Source organism: Lissotriton helveticus, chromosome 1_1, assembly GCF_964261635.1.
Source record: "Lissotriton helveticus chromosome 1_1, aLisHel1.1, whole genome shotgun sequence".
Taxonomy (NCBI): Eukaryota; Metazoa; Chordata; class Amphibia; order Caudata; family Salamandridae; genus Lissotriton; species Lissotriton helveticus.
In genome coordinates, this window is record NC_136057.1 from 1831397979 (window position 1) to 1831413111 (window position 15133).

Consider the following 15133-nt stretch of genomic DNA (forward strand, 5'->3'; position numbering starts at 1 on the left):
GCGGCAGGCACCGCGCGGTGCCTGCCGCTTTGTGCATGCACATGCAAAGCATGCATTTTTTACTTTGCGGCGGGTGTTGCTTTAAGCAGCAACCGCCGCAATGTTAAATATACAGGATGTGACCGCCAGGGTGGCGGTCACGTCCTAATTCCTATGGAGGGAACGCCACTGCCCCTGCGGATGGTCCCTCCACCTCGGGGTTGGCGGACGGACGCAGGTCCGTCCGCCATCCTAATCGACACCATTATGTAGATATAAAGTAATATTGTCTAATATTTTTACAAATATAAAAATATAACAGAGAAACTAATATAAAGATTTTTCATTTCAGCTTCAAAAACTGCATCTACCAAAGAACATCCACCAAATTAAGTTCATCTACTAGAAAAAGTAAGTATACTGTCACTTTTAATAAATTATTAAAACAAAGAAAAGTAAAAAATAATATAACAAAAACTATTTTCTACCCCATCTACAGAAATTACAACAGTGAAACTTCAATAAAAAGAAATAAAGCCATCAACAAAACAGAAAGAACAATATTGTAAGTATTTTTTAATTAATAACTAAGCAAAGAAAGTGTTATATAACAATAGCATATGTTTTATAACACACGTAACAGGACAATTGCCCTCCATCCCCAACCTGGAACGATTAATAGCTAAAACTAAAAGAGTGTCCGATCCATCTCCACCCCCACCCCAAACCTTTCAAGAAATTGAAATACTACCAGAATATACTATTACCCATAAAGAAGACAAATTCTTGATGTATGACAACCAAAGCAATGATAAAAGAATTCTTATTTTTGCAACTAATAACTTGCAAAAATTAAAAAATTGTGAGACATGGATGATGGACGGAACATTTAAAGTGAGTCCAAAACCATTTTAACAGCTTTACACCATTCATGGTGAATATCAAGAAACCAATACCTCCTTCATGTATGCATTGCTGCCAAATAAAAATAATCCCACCTACATAGAACTATTAACACCAATAAAAGATTTAACAGATTATTACTATCCCCAAAGAATAATAATTTATTTTGAAATAGCTATGATACAAGCTATTCTAAAAATATACCCACATACAGCCATACAAGGGTGTTACTACCACTTTAATCAAAGTATGTGGAGACACCTCCAAAAATCTACCTTAAGTATTGACTACTCTACCAACAGCAACTTTGCATACCAAATTAGAAAATTCATTACACTAGCATACGTACCAACAACAGAAGTGGCAAATTACTATAATATATTAATTGACAGTCCTTTCTACCGCACTAATGAAAAAAAATTAACTCCCTTGTAGGATTATTTTGAGGACACCTAGGTAGGAAGATTGCACCGTGCAGGTCACCGTAGACAACCAAAATTCCAAATTCCCTGGTGGAATGTCTACGCTAGCACTATTGCACAAAAAGCCAAAACCAATAACACAGTAGAAGAATGGCATAATGCCTTCCAGGCCACAATAGGGAGAGGACAACCAACACTACACAAACTTATCCAATCAATAAAAAAAGAACAAAGTTACCAAGAACTAAGAATTGAACAATCTTTATCAAAAATAGGACCCAAACTGAGTAAACAAACAATAAATATGTACGAATACCTCCAACAAAAAACAAGAATGTATCCAAGTAGCCAAGGTCTAGGAAACATAGACCTAATAGCAAAATCAATTCTTTAATTAAATACAAATATCAAACAGTAAAAACATATGAAACACACAAGAAAAAGATTTTATTTTTTATATTAGTTAAATTATGTCATGAAATGTCAGATATAAATATATATCATATGACATAATATAATTAACAAAAAATGTAAAATCACAAATAAACATTGCCCACCCAAAAAACGGAAATGTATAACAACTTGTTTTAAAACAAGTAACAACAATTTTCTTTATTTAAAAAAAAAAACAAAAAAACGCTTGGACAATTCCATCCGTTCACCAAATCTGGCACCTGTAAATAAAATTCAAACAACACCCACCCATAACAAACCCACAAATAGAAATAACAACATGTAATAATTATAAACACACATAGTAAAATAGTAAAAGCAAAACATTTACATTACATTACATTAGAGAGTAAAGAAACAACGCAATCACTAACCTACGTAAATAACAAGTACATTTCATAAAAACAGTTAAATAGCACTCTTACTAACGCATGAACACTACCACTAACTAAGCACTACCTTAAAACTAACTTTAAAGTAATTAAAATCAAACTTACAGTAACGTAGACGAAGCAGCTCCCAACAGCGAGGTTTCGTCTTCACAAAAGACCCAAACAACGAAGTAGATAGTCTAAAAAGTGAACCAAGGAAAACAAAATGGTGGCAAAATTATTATTATTTTTTTTTTTTTTTGGGATTATAAACTTTTATTATAATTTGTGCTTTCATACACAGCAGTGTGCCTACAACCACATGAGGCCGGCAGCGATACACATACATTTCTGTAACGGTAAAGAGGACAGTAATACCACAGGGCAAATATTCGGGCAAAGCCAACTTCAAGTCATGAAATCAGGAGCTACATCATACCAGGGCAATCCGTCATTGGACAGGCATTTAGGTGGTAGGAAATGGCGACACAATACGTGAATCAATGGAAGTGTCAACAGAGCAATACAACAGTAGGGAGTGTGGTATGACAATAATCAGACACAAGACGTATTCGCACCCCCCAAAAAAAAAAAAAAAAAAAAAACAGCGGCATGACATTCCTAATACATAGTGGTGTGGGTGAGAAGCAGAGTAAACCAGCATTATAGTCTATAGCAGCAATCAGTCACGGTCTCACAGTTCAGCCAGCCTCGCAGAGTCGCGCAGCCTCACAGAGATGCCAGTCTGGTGGTAACCTATACCTCCAATAAGTTAACAGCAGTATGGCCTTCAGACTCCTCACTCCTATCGCCCTGATCCTATGTATTGCACATGTATCTATTACAATTCCTCTGCTGGGGTCACATTAAGAACGTCAGTTCCCTCCGCCCCTTGTGGTGCATGTAAAAGTAGGTATGTCTGCAGTCTACCCCAGATGTCAGCCGGCCTAGATGTCAAAGGCAGTAGCTCCGAGAAAATTCCATACTGCTCCTGACAATATAACATATCTTGTAACCAGTCTTTGAATTTAGGGGCACGACCCCGCCCCCCCCTGCATGCCAGATGTCTCCTTGCCAATAACAATGCAACATTAGTGTATTTCCTAACATTCCTCTGTATGCGTGCAGTATAACCCAGCAGGAAAAGTAGCGGATCTAATTCCAATGTAATCCCTATCATAAGGGAGATGCCCTCACTAATTTGCGACCAATACTCCTGTACCTGCAGGCAATTCCACGCTAAATGAAGGAAATCCGCCCCCTCCTGTCCGCATCTCTCGCATCTATCTGAGTCGGCTAATCCGAACCTGACCTTTCTGACCGGAGTGTAATATAGCCTATGGAGGAACTTGTAATGGATAATTTTAAAGCGACAGCTAGACATCACCTCACCCGATAGGGCACAACAATATTCCCACTGGTCATCTGTGATTTCCCTGCCAAGGTCATGTGACCAGTGCGACCTAGCCGCGCTCTCCACAGCCGGGAATTCCTTCCGGAGGCTCTTATATATGGTTGACACTAGATGCGCACCATCCGTGCTACTGAGCACAATAGTGAGTGGGGCAACACTGGGGGGTTCGCGAGGGAAGTCGGGTAGTAAGGTTCTCAGGCCCTCTCGCAACCGTAAAAAATAGAATATCTCTAAGGGGGTAGGCGTACTATTCCCAAAAAAATTGTCTCGAGTACGAAATATCCCGTCGTGAAACAGATCGCCCCATGTCCGAATCCCTAAACGGCGACACATGTTCCGGAAGCCCAATTCTTGGAGGAGCGCCATCTGCGGGTGATAAGTCAGTGGTAGTCGAGCCGTGTAAAGTAACGAGGTCTGCAATCGTCTCCCTATTCTATGCCATGCATCCATTGTACAAGTTACCGTATTTGTCTGCATTTCCAACACCGATATGGGTGCATGAACCACTCCGTCCAATGGCAGTGGGTGGGCTATCCAGTCTTCCGCTGCAACCTGCGGCATGAAGGCAGCAGGTTTCAGCCAGTAATATAGGTAGTGTGCCTGTGCGCTCAAATAATAAACTTCAAAATCAGGGATGTCGAAACCTCCCACATTATAAGGCTGTGTCATGACTGCCCATCGAAGACGCGCATGTTTGCCCCCCCATACCAGACGTATAAGTTCGGAACGTAGGGTTTTGAAAAAAAAAGCACCCGGGTGATAAGGTATATTGAGGAACAGATATAGAAAACGCGGCAAAACCACCATTTTTATGAGGGAGACTCTAGCCGCCAAGGACAGTGGGAGTTTGATCCAACGGGTCACCGAGTCCGCCAGTTTAGTTATAGCCACCCCATAGTTCAGTCGCAATGTGTCTCCCTTGTCTCTCGAGAGTTGTATCCCCAAGTATCGCAACTCCGAAGAGCACCATTCCAGAGGATAATCGAGCTGGAATTCCGACACAGCAGGTGTTAGGGGGAAAAATTGGGACTTACTCCAGTTGATGGAGATGCCGGAAAGGGCACCGAAGGCGACAAACTCTCGCAATAATGCGTTCAAGGTAGTCTGGGGCTCCTTGACGTACAGCGTGACATCGTCAGCGTATAGCGAAATAGAGAGCTGCCGTTGAAAGCAGTTAAATGCGCTGGGTTTGTGTAACTGTCAGATGCGCCAGGCCAGCGGCTCTATCACTATGGCAAAGAGTAAAGGGGAGAGGGGGCACCCCTGTCGAGTACCCCTCGTTATTGCAAAAGTATCAGTCAGGAGGCCGTTCGCAAGCACTCGCGCCTTCGGAGCCGTGTATAGTAAACGCACCCAAGCAATAAATATCGGGGGGAAGCCCATCCTCTGCAATACCGTAAATAAAAACCCCCATTCCACGGAATAGAAGGCTTTTGATGCGTCCAGAAAGACAGCAGCGAGCGGTATCTCAGGTGTGGTATATAAATAAATAATACCGGATCTAGGTTTTACTGGACATAGCAATAACAGATAGCTCAATAAATAAGAGTCAAGATTCGAGGTAGTAGGAGTTTGCAGGTTTAATACAGCATAAAGGACAGGAACAGGACAACCTGCACGGGAACAGGATGGCAGCGCTGCCGGGGCCAGGATCAGAATCGGCGTAACATTTAATAACAGTGCACAAATATATATACTAAAACAGTTACATTACAATGAATTACAGTAGGCGGAGCAGTGGGTGTGGTCAATAGCAGTCGCGAAAGATAAGGGTGAAAATGGGTGTAACAGGGGCGTATACATAGACATGTGATGCAAACGTAACAGAATATGTCATAAATGGGGCGGAAACATGGAGGGGGCTACCTAAGGAGCCGGGACCTCTAACCTAATGGTGCGCGTAAACTGACAATGACGTGTTACTAGGAGAAGCTGGGGGCTATGAACTCTGTGCTAGGAGTAGAGACTGAAGTCTGGAGAGTCAGGGCGACATGTACCTAAACAGTATCTAGTATCTGATGTTTAGAGAACATGTTGATAGAATCCAAAAGTTATCGGGGTAAAGGCTAACAGACTCTAAGACTGGAGCATGCATTATTCTACATGTAGTGCGTGATGAAGAATATTAAATGACCATTAAATGCAGTATTTCTCTTACATGGAGACGTAAAGGCTAGACAATGACGGAAACTATTGATGCGATTCAGTAGCTTAGGAATGCAGAGAAGGAGGGCTGGACTGATAACTAGAATCATAACATACTCTTGGCAGACTCAGAGGCAGAGCCAGGCTGAGCCGGGCACTGTGAGGCAGGAAGTAAGTGAAGGGTCGAGGATACAGGTGGGGGCTGTATCACTCCTCAGCGAGGACTCAGAAGACAGGAGCTGAATCTGGTGTCCGGGCCCTTTTGAGGCCTAGAAACGGGGACTTTACAATGAAATAACGTGCACACTGAGAAACGTGGCAACGCAACTTTACATAGGCCTAATATTCGTAGTATTCACGAGAACTGGAAACTGGCATACTAATGATGGACACAACTGTAATTGCGTCTTTAATCAAACATGGGGGATACATATGCATATTTAATCATGCACACATAACATAAGATGGAGGACACGTAGGGACACAGAACATGGCAAAATTTACTTTTCCACATTCCCTCCTTGTCACTACGTTTCCATCAGGAAACATCAATACTCATGATACCATCTATCATTTCATACAGTATCATTTGCTCGTCTCGAATTTTCTTGGAACGGGATTTAGGACGGGACTTGGGACTAGGAACACATGATGTAGCACAAATGCCGCAAATCGCAGGGCCACATTGTAAACAGAGGCAGCAACTGAATATGATCGCTACTGCAATACCCAGAAATGACAATACTTTCCATCCCCAGGCGGAAATTGTATTCCAGAACCAACCGGACCATGTCCAGGTGCCTGGATCTTGGTGTAACATATGGGCAATTTTATGGAGTCTGGTAATAGCTGAATAAACAGACGGCGCGTTATTAGGAATGAAAATGCAGCAACTAGATCCGATGACTCTACAAGCCCCGCCCTATCGGCCAGTATGACGTCAAGGACGAGACGATTCTGGAGCACGACAATTCTCATAAAGGATTGTTCTTCGGTTAAGTTACCTAGAGCAGAAGTAGTCTCAATCACTACTGCTTCAAGTGTTCTGGTTAATCTACGTATCAGTTTACTATTCACAACAGTACCTAAGTAGGGGAAGACACCTTTATTGATATCTATGTATTGTTCTAGAGCAGTTTCAGTATAATCGACAATCGGGAAATTTCTCTTGTGTCTAGTATGTACTAGGTGGGAATTCCTATGATAGTCAGGTGGGGCTAGGAAAACTGGTGGCAGTAGGAAGGCAATGTAACATGTACCATCCCAATCAAGGGGCAGACGAACATATGCGGTCTGACCACAAACAAAATAAGAATGACGTGAAGCTTTGAAAATAGATTTCCCACTGTCACTATACTTGACAATAGTAGTACAATCACTATGACCTACATGTACGGAACCATTATTTCGGACACATAATTCACCTTTGACTGGTAGTACTGAAATAGCAGGTAAGTCTGGAGTAGAATCAGACTGAACATTCAGGACCATGAAATTCGAAGAATAATTACCCAAATTATAAACTTCATTCTCTAGATCTAACCCTGTTCTGTGGGGAAGACCTTGCTTGTCTGGGAAACATGTGCTGTTCAGAAAGGACATATCTGTTGAGGATGACGTTAACGTGGACCATGCTCCACACGAACCATTATGTGAAAATGGATAAGGAAAGAGTGGCAGAACTCCCTTCGGTGTCTGGAAAGGGGGGAGTCGACCACACACCCAACAATTTGTGGCATTGCTGGTCTGGTGTGAATAATGTAACATGCGGATAAAGGAGTTATTACGCATAGCAAGACGATATGAGAGTTCATGGGGAGGCAGATCACTAAACGTGTGCTCTACTGTAACATTAGCAGACTTATTTACATGGGAAACTGAAAAACACAAATAAAATGCATAACTGGTGCAGGAAATCATAATGCTAAAATATAGCAGAAAACATAAAATAATAGTGCAACTTCTAGAGTTCTCACTAACTCTCTCTCTGTGGGGGTCTATTATATACATGTCAGAAACCGGTCTAACCGTTTCACCTAGGGGAGGACTTAGACAATCAAACTGGCTGACTTATTTTACTAGACCTTAGTTTAAGCTTATACTCCTGTTGCGGAGTTTTCTCTAACAGGGAGGGGTTCGTAGCAATGTCTTTTGCGGGACAGTCCTTAAGAATAGTACTTTGGCAGTCTTTAAGATCCTCGGAAATGTTCTTTGAAACAGGTTTCAATCCAAAAAATCTTTTCACATGTGACAAATGGACCCAGCCCTTCCTGCCTTCCAGCTTGACGGCAGTACGGGTGGCCAGGAGGACCTGTCGGGGTTCCTTCCAGCGAGGCTCCAGCGGACTTGAACGATCAAAATTCCGGACAAGAACCATGGATCCGGGAACGATTTCATGCGGTGCCACCTCGGTATTGTCTGGAAATGCGGCAGCAACCTGTGAACGACAAGAGTTGAGGGCAGACATCAAGGAAGCTAGGTAATCTGTCAGCATATTACTTGAAACATCGGTAATACTTCGAGGTCTAGGTGTACCCCACATGTTAGGGGGGCGGCCGAATACGACCTCATAAGGGGACAGACCTGATCTGGAATGTGCGACCATGCGCATATAAAACAAGGCAACTGGCAGAGCTACTAGCCAGTCCACACCCTTCTCTTTACATACTTTTGCAATTCGGATTTTCAGGGTCTGATTATGTCTCTCTACGAGACCGGCTGCTTCTGGATGGCGTACACAATGGAACTTCCACTGGTACCCTAACAAAAGGGAAATATGTTTCATGAGCTCAGATGAGAATGGCTGGCCGTTATCAGAATATACGACTCTAGGGAGTCCATAACGGGGGAAGAATTCACGAACCAACTGCTTGGCAGTGGTCGCGGCTGTGTAATCTGGGACTGGATATGCTTCTGTCCACCTGGACAAAGCGCATACAACTACAAGGACATACTTGAAACCTCGACATCGCTCCATCTGAATATAATCCATCTGGAGGACTTCAAAAGGGTGGTCAGGGGGCTGGAATCCACCTTGTTCCACCGGAACACTTTTACCTGGATTAAACTGGCAACATATCATACAAGTACGGACTTTCTGCTTGGCTGCAGCTCGTAAATGCTTGTTGAACCAAATGTTCTGGATACTATCTAACATAGCTTTTTCTCCTAAATGTGCTGGACTATGTGCGGTATTGATAATGACTTGAACCATAGAATCGGGGAGAAACCATGTGGCTTTACCCTTCGTCACCCATCCCTGATCTGTCTGGACCCCTCCTTGTTCGGACCATTTCTTGATTTCCTCGGGAGTAGCATGTAACTGGATATCTATGACATCTTGAGTAGGGTCCTTAACTGTCATACAGGTAGTCAGATCTGGAGTATGTGTCTGTGTCGGGTTAACTGAAATGTCTGGTGTCTGTGCTGTAAGCTTGGCTGTGCGATCTGCTAGATCATTACCTTGAGAAATAATGTTAGTAACTTTCGTATGTGCTTTGCATTTCATGATAGCAATGGATGTCGGTAAGTGTATGGCATCTAACAGAGCTTGAATAAGGAGACCATGCTGAATCTTGGTTCCATGAGAAGTCATGAAACCTCTCTCCTGCCAGAGCACTCCAAAGTCGTGTACGACTCCAAATGCGTAACGTGAATCTGTGTAAACATTAACTTTCAGGTTCTTGGCGTGTATGCAGGCTTGTGTCAGAGCAACTAGCTCTGCTGCTTGAGCAGACAGGGTGTCAATACGGTGTGTTTCAATAACTTCAGTGTCAGTAGTCACTGCATACGCGGCTACTAGTTCTCCTGTACTTGTTCTCATACATGAACCATCCACATAAAGTGTCAGGTCGGGATCTGGTAATGGAATATCTGTCAGATCTTGTCTTGGCTTAGTCATAATGTTAACTACTTCCACACAGTCATGTGTGGCAGGATTTGAAGTAACTGACGGTAACAGTGTTGCAGGATTTAGAACGTTGCAGCGTCTGATTTCTATGTGTGGCTGGAACAGTGTCAATTCATAACCTGTTAAACGTGCAATTGTCAAGTGCTGAGTCTGTGTTCGGTTTAAAAGAACTTCCACGGAGTGTGGAACTTGTACTGTCAAGGAATGTCCTAATACTATGGAATCACTTTGTCTGATAGCTAGTGCTGTGGCTGCAACTGACTTGAGGCACGCAGGCAGAGCCTGGGCTACAGGATCTAGTGTGCTCGAAAAATAAGCACAGGGCTTGTATTGACCTGCTTGATCTTGTGTGAGAACAGATAATGCTGTACCATCACGTTCTGTGACAAAAAGTGTAAAAGGCTTACTGTAGTTCGGTGTTGCTAGAACTGGAGCTTGGCATAGAGCTTTCTTTAACTCATTAAAACTAAGTGTATGTTCAGATGTCCAAGGGAGGACAGTCGATACGGCTGCCTCCTGTGTCGTTACCTGTATCAGTGGCTTAGCTAGAAATGCATACTGAGGAATCCATTGTCTGCAGTAAGAAGTGAGGCCAATAAAAGCACGTACCTCCTTCTGGGTCTTGGGCTGAGGAAGACTCGCTATTAACTGGATGCGGTCTGGTGTCAACTGCCTACCCCTCTTGGACAGTAAGTGGCCTAGGTAGATCACTTGCTGGACACAGAATTGAAGCTTCGAAGGGGACACCTTGTGCCCCATCTCGGCAAGGAAATACAAGACTGTAAGGGATGCTCGCTCGCAAGCACGTTCAGAACGGGCTGTGATCAGTAGGTCATCGACATACTGGAGCAGGGCAGTGTCAGTTGGCATGTGAATATTGTCTAGTTGTCTTTTGAGTGCTTGACTGTAAATACTAGGACTTTCTGTGAAACCTTGAGGAGCTCGTGTGAACATATAGCTCCTTCCATTTAAACAAAATCCGAAAAGAAACTGGCTGTCTGGATGAATGGGGACACTAAAAAACGCGTTCTTGAGGTCTATGACTGAAAAAAATGAGGCTTCGGAATCAATGGCTGTCAATAGGGATGAGATATCTGGGACAACTGGGTACTGGGGAATAATACATTTGTTGAGTTCTCGAAGGTCAATCACTAATCGATATACTGGGGGTGCATTTGGATCAGTACGTTTCATGACTGGAATGATCGGAGAATTACATACATTGGAGTTAGTTTCTACAACTACTCCTTGAGCGATGAGCTCGTCAATAATTTTGGATAAGGCTGCTACAGCCTCAGGTGGCAATCTGTACTGTCTGATTCGTGGTAACACTACACCTGGCTTGAGAGTCACACGATGGGGTGTGATTTGCATATAGCCAACATCAGTTGGACCTTGCGCCCATAGATGCTGCGGAACATTGGACAATCTCGGATCAAAATCTCGTAATACATAGTGACCCTTGAAGTCACGTAGGAACAAGCGTATTCCCTCTGGGGAACAGCAAATAACTGCACCTAATTCTTTCAGTGTCTTAATGCCTAACAGATTTTCTGGACATGACTTCGTAAGTAACAGATCAGTAGTGCGGGACAATGGACCTACTTCTAGAGTAACTGGCTTAGATATCTCGTTTACAATAGGCTTTCCTGAAAATCCAAGGGAAACATTTCTTGAGCCTGAGAGCGGAGCCCCTGGAACTTCGGCGTGACTGATGGTGGTCCTACTTGCCCCTGTATCAATCAAAAACTTTCTGTCTTTCCCTAATACTTGACTATGAACATAGGGACCCTCTTGATCTACAGGTATCTCGATGAGAGGCAAGCCTACCTCCCTCTCTAGGCTGTTTCATGAATATGGCTGATACTCTGGATACTCAGACTGCGCATACTGGTACATCTGCTGTGTAACATGCTGTGTCGCAGCAATAGGCTGCGGTGCTGTAGCTGTCTGTTGTGCATTCTGTGGCTGAGAAGTCTGTGCAACTTGTTCTTGTCTAGGCGGACGTGGTCTTTCTTTAGTCTTACCAGTAGCTATGTTGTGTTTCAGAACTGCACACTCGTTTATAAAATGACCTGGCTGTTTACAATAATTGCAGGTCCCTTTAACGGGAACTGCAGGATGACTGGCTTGATTCGTACCCCTCTTCTGACTGTCTTGTGGAACAGATTGTGCAACTAGCACTTTCATTTTCGTGTCTTTCAAACGTTTTCTTTCATGATCTTGCTCTTCTCTGATTCTATTCTGGTGGTATTGGAGCATCTGTAACATCTGGGACGGGGTATTAGCTTGCCAGGTACTTTCGACTTTCAAAACTCGATTCTTAACTTGTGGACTTGAATTCTCGACTAGTTTAGTAACAAAAAGATGAGGGTATGACTCGCTACTCGTCTTGAGGCCACTGTTTATACTAAAACATTTTTCAAATCTAGAATAAAAATCACTAGTGTCTTCGTCTTGTTTCTGTTTACAGGCTGAGATTGCATCCCAGTCTTCCTTTTTAGTGGCTAATAATCTTGGCAAAACTTGTATTAACAGTTCTGGTAATTCTTTACATTTGTCTCCAAGACCGGTACCTGGTACTCGTGCCTTATCTTCAGCTTCTAGAACTGCCCAATCGATCTTTTTCTCTCCCACCTCCCAATCTTTTTCCTTGAGTTTTTCATATACCCCTGCGGGCAACAGGACTTTTAACATTTTAATAATATCTGGATACGTGTATTCTCCCATACGGAGCATGTCTTTTAATTCTCGGTGGAACCCTGCTGGATCTTTGTCATGACAGGGAATTAATTTCTTCATCTCTAAGAGTTCCATCTTTGTAATCGGAGTGTAAACAAACACTCGTTGCATTTCACCATCTGTTGTCCTGACTGGGTGTACTTCTCGTAACGGATTCTGTCTGTCTATGTAAAACGGTTTACTTTCTGGAGGTGAGACATGAACAAAATGCGGGTTCAAAAACGTTCTATATTTGTGGCGCTGTTCTAGGATGACACTAATTAAATCGGTACCTAGACCTTTCCATCTATATTGGAGTAACTCGTTCAGGACATCGTGTAACGGACCTGGATCAGAATGTTGACCCTCATACAAAGTAATGAGGTGCTGGATCATATACATACCCACCAGTCGTTGCTCGGCTGGGGGCAATTTCAGAAACATTTGTGCCACTATTTCGTCTGGAAAAGTGGTAGAATCAGTAATCCTTCGGACTGCTGATCGGACTAGTTCTTGTTCATGCATAGTACTTAACTCACTATAACCGATTCGTGATTTCAGAATGTGATCGGTAGCTTGAAATACCTGTTCCAGAGAACCTTGTTCTGGTGCTGGATGATGTAAAACTGACTTGTGTTCTAGGCGCAAATGGCGATCTGGAAATCTAGATTTTCCTACATACGCTATTCTAGTGGGATTCTCGTCCTCTACCTCTTCAGTAGAGTCATTTTCTTTCTCGCTTACTTGTGCTGCTTTACGTTGTTCGTGTAACTTTAGTATTTCCTTACGAATTTTCGTGTACATACTCTCTATACTACTGATAGTCTTGTGTTTACCCTCGGCTATATTATCACTCCACCTTGTCAGGATTTTCATTTCGGCCGGATCTTTAGTCGGGGAATCTTGTTCTCTTATTAGACAATTAATCAGAAACTTTAATAACATGAGCTGGATCTCAGCTTTCCTTTGAGGCATGGCTTCGCCAATACTTTCTGGATCATCCCCTGTACGGATGAAACGATATATTCTGTCTAGATCTCCTTTCATATCTGGTAGGGTGTCCAAATACCCGGTCACCCGTCTTACACGGATGGAATATATTACTGTACTATCATCACCTGCAACTGGATCATAGCGGCATTCAGTGAGAGCTCGTCGGATTTCTGCAACGGACTTAAATTTGGGCGTACGCTGTAACGCACATTCATGTAACTCGGCCAACGTTCTACGTTGGTGTGGCGGCGGGGTACCAGGAGGACCTCCTCCTGCGGCCCCTAAACTGGAATCGCCGACTGATACTCTTCGTACTGGCGCGGCGGGAAATTGAAACGTAGGCTGGACCGGGGGTACCGTAACAGGTACTCCGGTGTCTGGAGGAGCAGGAATTGCCTGATTCACAGGGACTGGCGGAACAGGATTTGCATATTCTGGGACTGTGTCGTCCAAATAGGATGAGATGAAAATATCAGCTGCGGTCGGTTTGTGACGTAGCTTAGTCGGAACTAGTGGTGGCGGAAAATTACTGGATGCCTCCGGGGTCGCTTTTGGCAAGCCCTCGGCAAGAAGAGGGTACATACCCTTAATAAGGGCATGCCTCTGTCTGTCTGATTGTTCGGTTTTGACTCGTTCACCTATCTCGATTAATTCCCTTTCTTGTGCTCGTTCTAAGGATTCTCTACTTAGTTCTGACTTTCTGATTTCTTTTTCGGTTCTTTTATGGGATTCTTTGCGCCATAACTCGATGGCATCTTTCTGTGACTGTCTGGCTTTCTTTTTCCATAATGCTTCTTCTACTCTCATGATGCACTCGGCATCCCACGTACCTGATACGGGCCATCTATACTTTTCCTCTAACTCTCTGGTATACTCTACCCATAAATCTAGATATAATATGGCACTTATGCCATGCTTCTGATACATAAAATGACCTGGACTGTCCCTAGGCGGGACAGGAACTGCTGCTTCTAGCAGACCTTTTCTGGTTTTTAACTGACGTAATTTCGAGAATAAAGGCATGACTGAACTGTAATCTAGACACAATACAATACACAACGAACACGATAACTACACCACTTTCGTACCACGACATTAAAAATACATGAAGAACATTTGAAATAACTGTTCGAACAGAATACTACCTGGAATACTGAAAACAGAATACATGAATTTTCTCGAGAACAGAACTGACTAGAACAGAAACTAGATGCACTGCTGAAACAGTACGAAACTTACCGGTCTCATAAAGAGACACGTCAGGACCCGCATCCACCGAAGTGGACACTTCGTTTTGGGTCTGTGTACCACCAACCCACGGACCAGAGTCAATTAGATTGACCCTGTCTAGATACTACCCCAGCAATGGTACTCACCGGGCAGCAAAAACGGAAGGCCTCGGACTGGACTGGACTGCTTCGACGCCGGACGGACGAACTTCGGACTTCTGTTACGGGTGGGCCTCCGGATACCTCGGACCTTGGACTCTCGGCTTGGGCTCTGGTCGGGACTCGCCGCGTTCCTCCACCGCCTCGTCTGGATGCTGGACCGCCACCTCCGTCTCCTCCGTGGGCCTGAGGGATACTTGAAGCAGAAATATCTGCACGTGCACGGTATGGTTCCGTCACGGCTGCAGAGGGTCAGGGGGCCGGCGTGGCTTCACCGGCGCGTGGGGAAAGGGCAAGTCCCTATTCGGGCGCCATTATGTGGTATATAAATAAATAATACCGGATCTAGGTTTTACTGGACATAGCAATAACAGATAGCTCAATAAATAAGAGTCAAGATTCGAGGTAGTAGGAGTTTGCAGGTTTAATACAGC

The 15133-nt window shown here is 43.6% G+C and overlaps 1 long non-coding RNA gene across 1 annotated transcript in view; it reads left to right on the plus strand.

Annotated features, from left to right (window-relative positions):
* The first annotated feature begins 257 nt into the window (after positions 1–257).
* LOC144774972 (uncharacterized) overlaps positions 258–15133 on the plus strand; it is a 37359-nt gene continuing 22483 nt past the window's right edge. Inside the window, exons 1-2 of the long non-coding RNA XR_013600542.1 lie at positions 258–390; positions 479–544. This is a non-coding gene — a long non-coding RNA (uncharacterized LOC144774972). The remainder of the gene's footprint in view (positions 391–478; positions 545–15133) is intronic.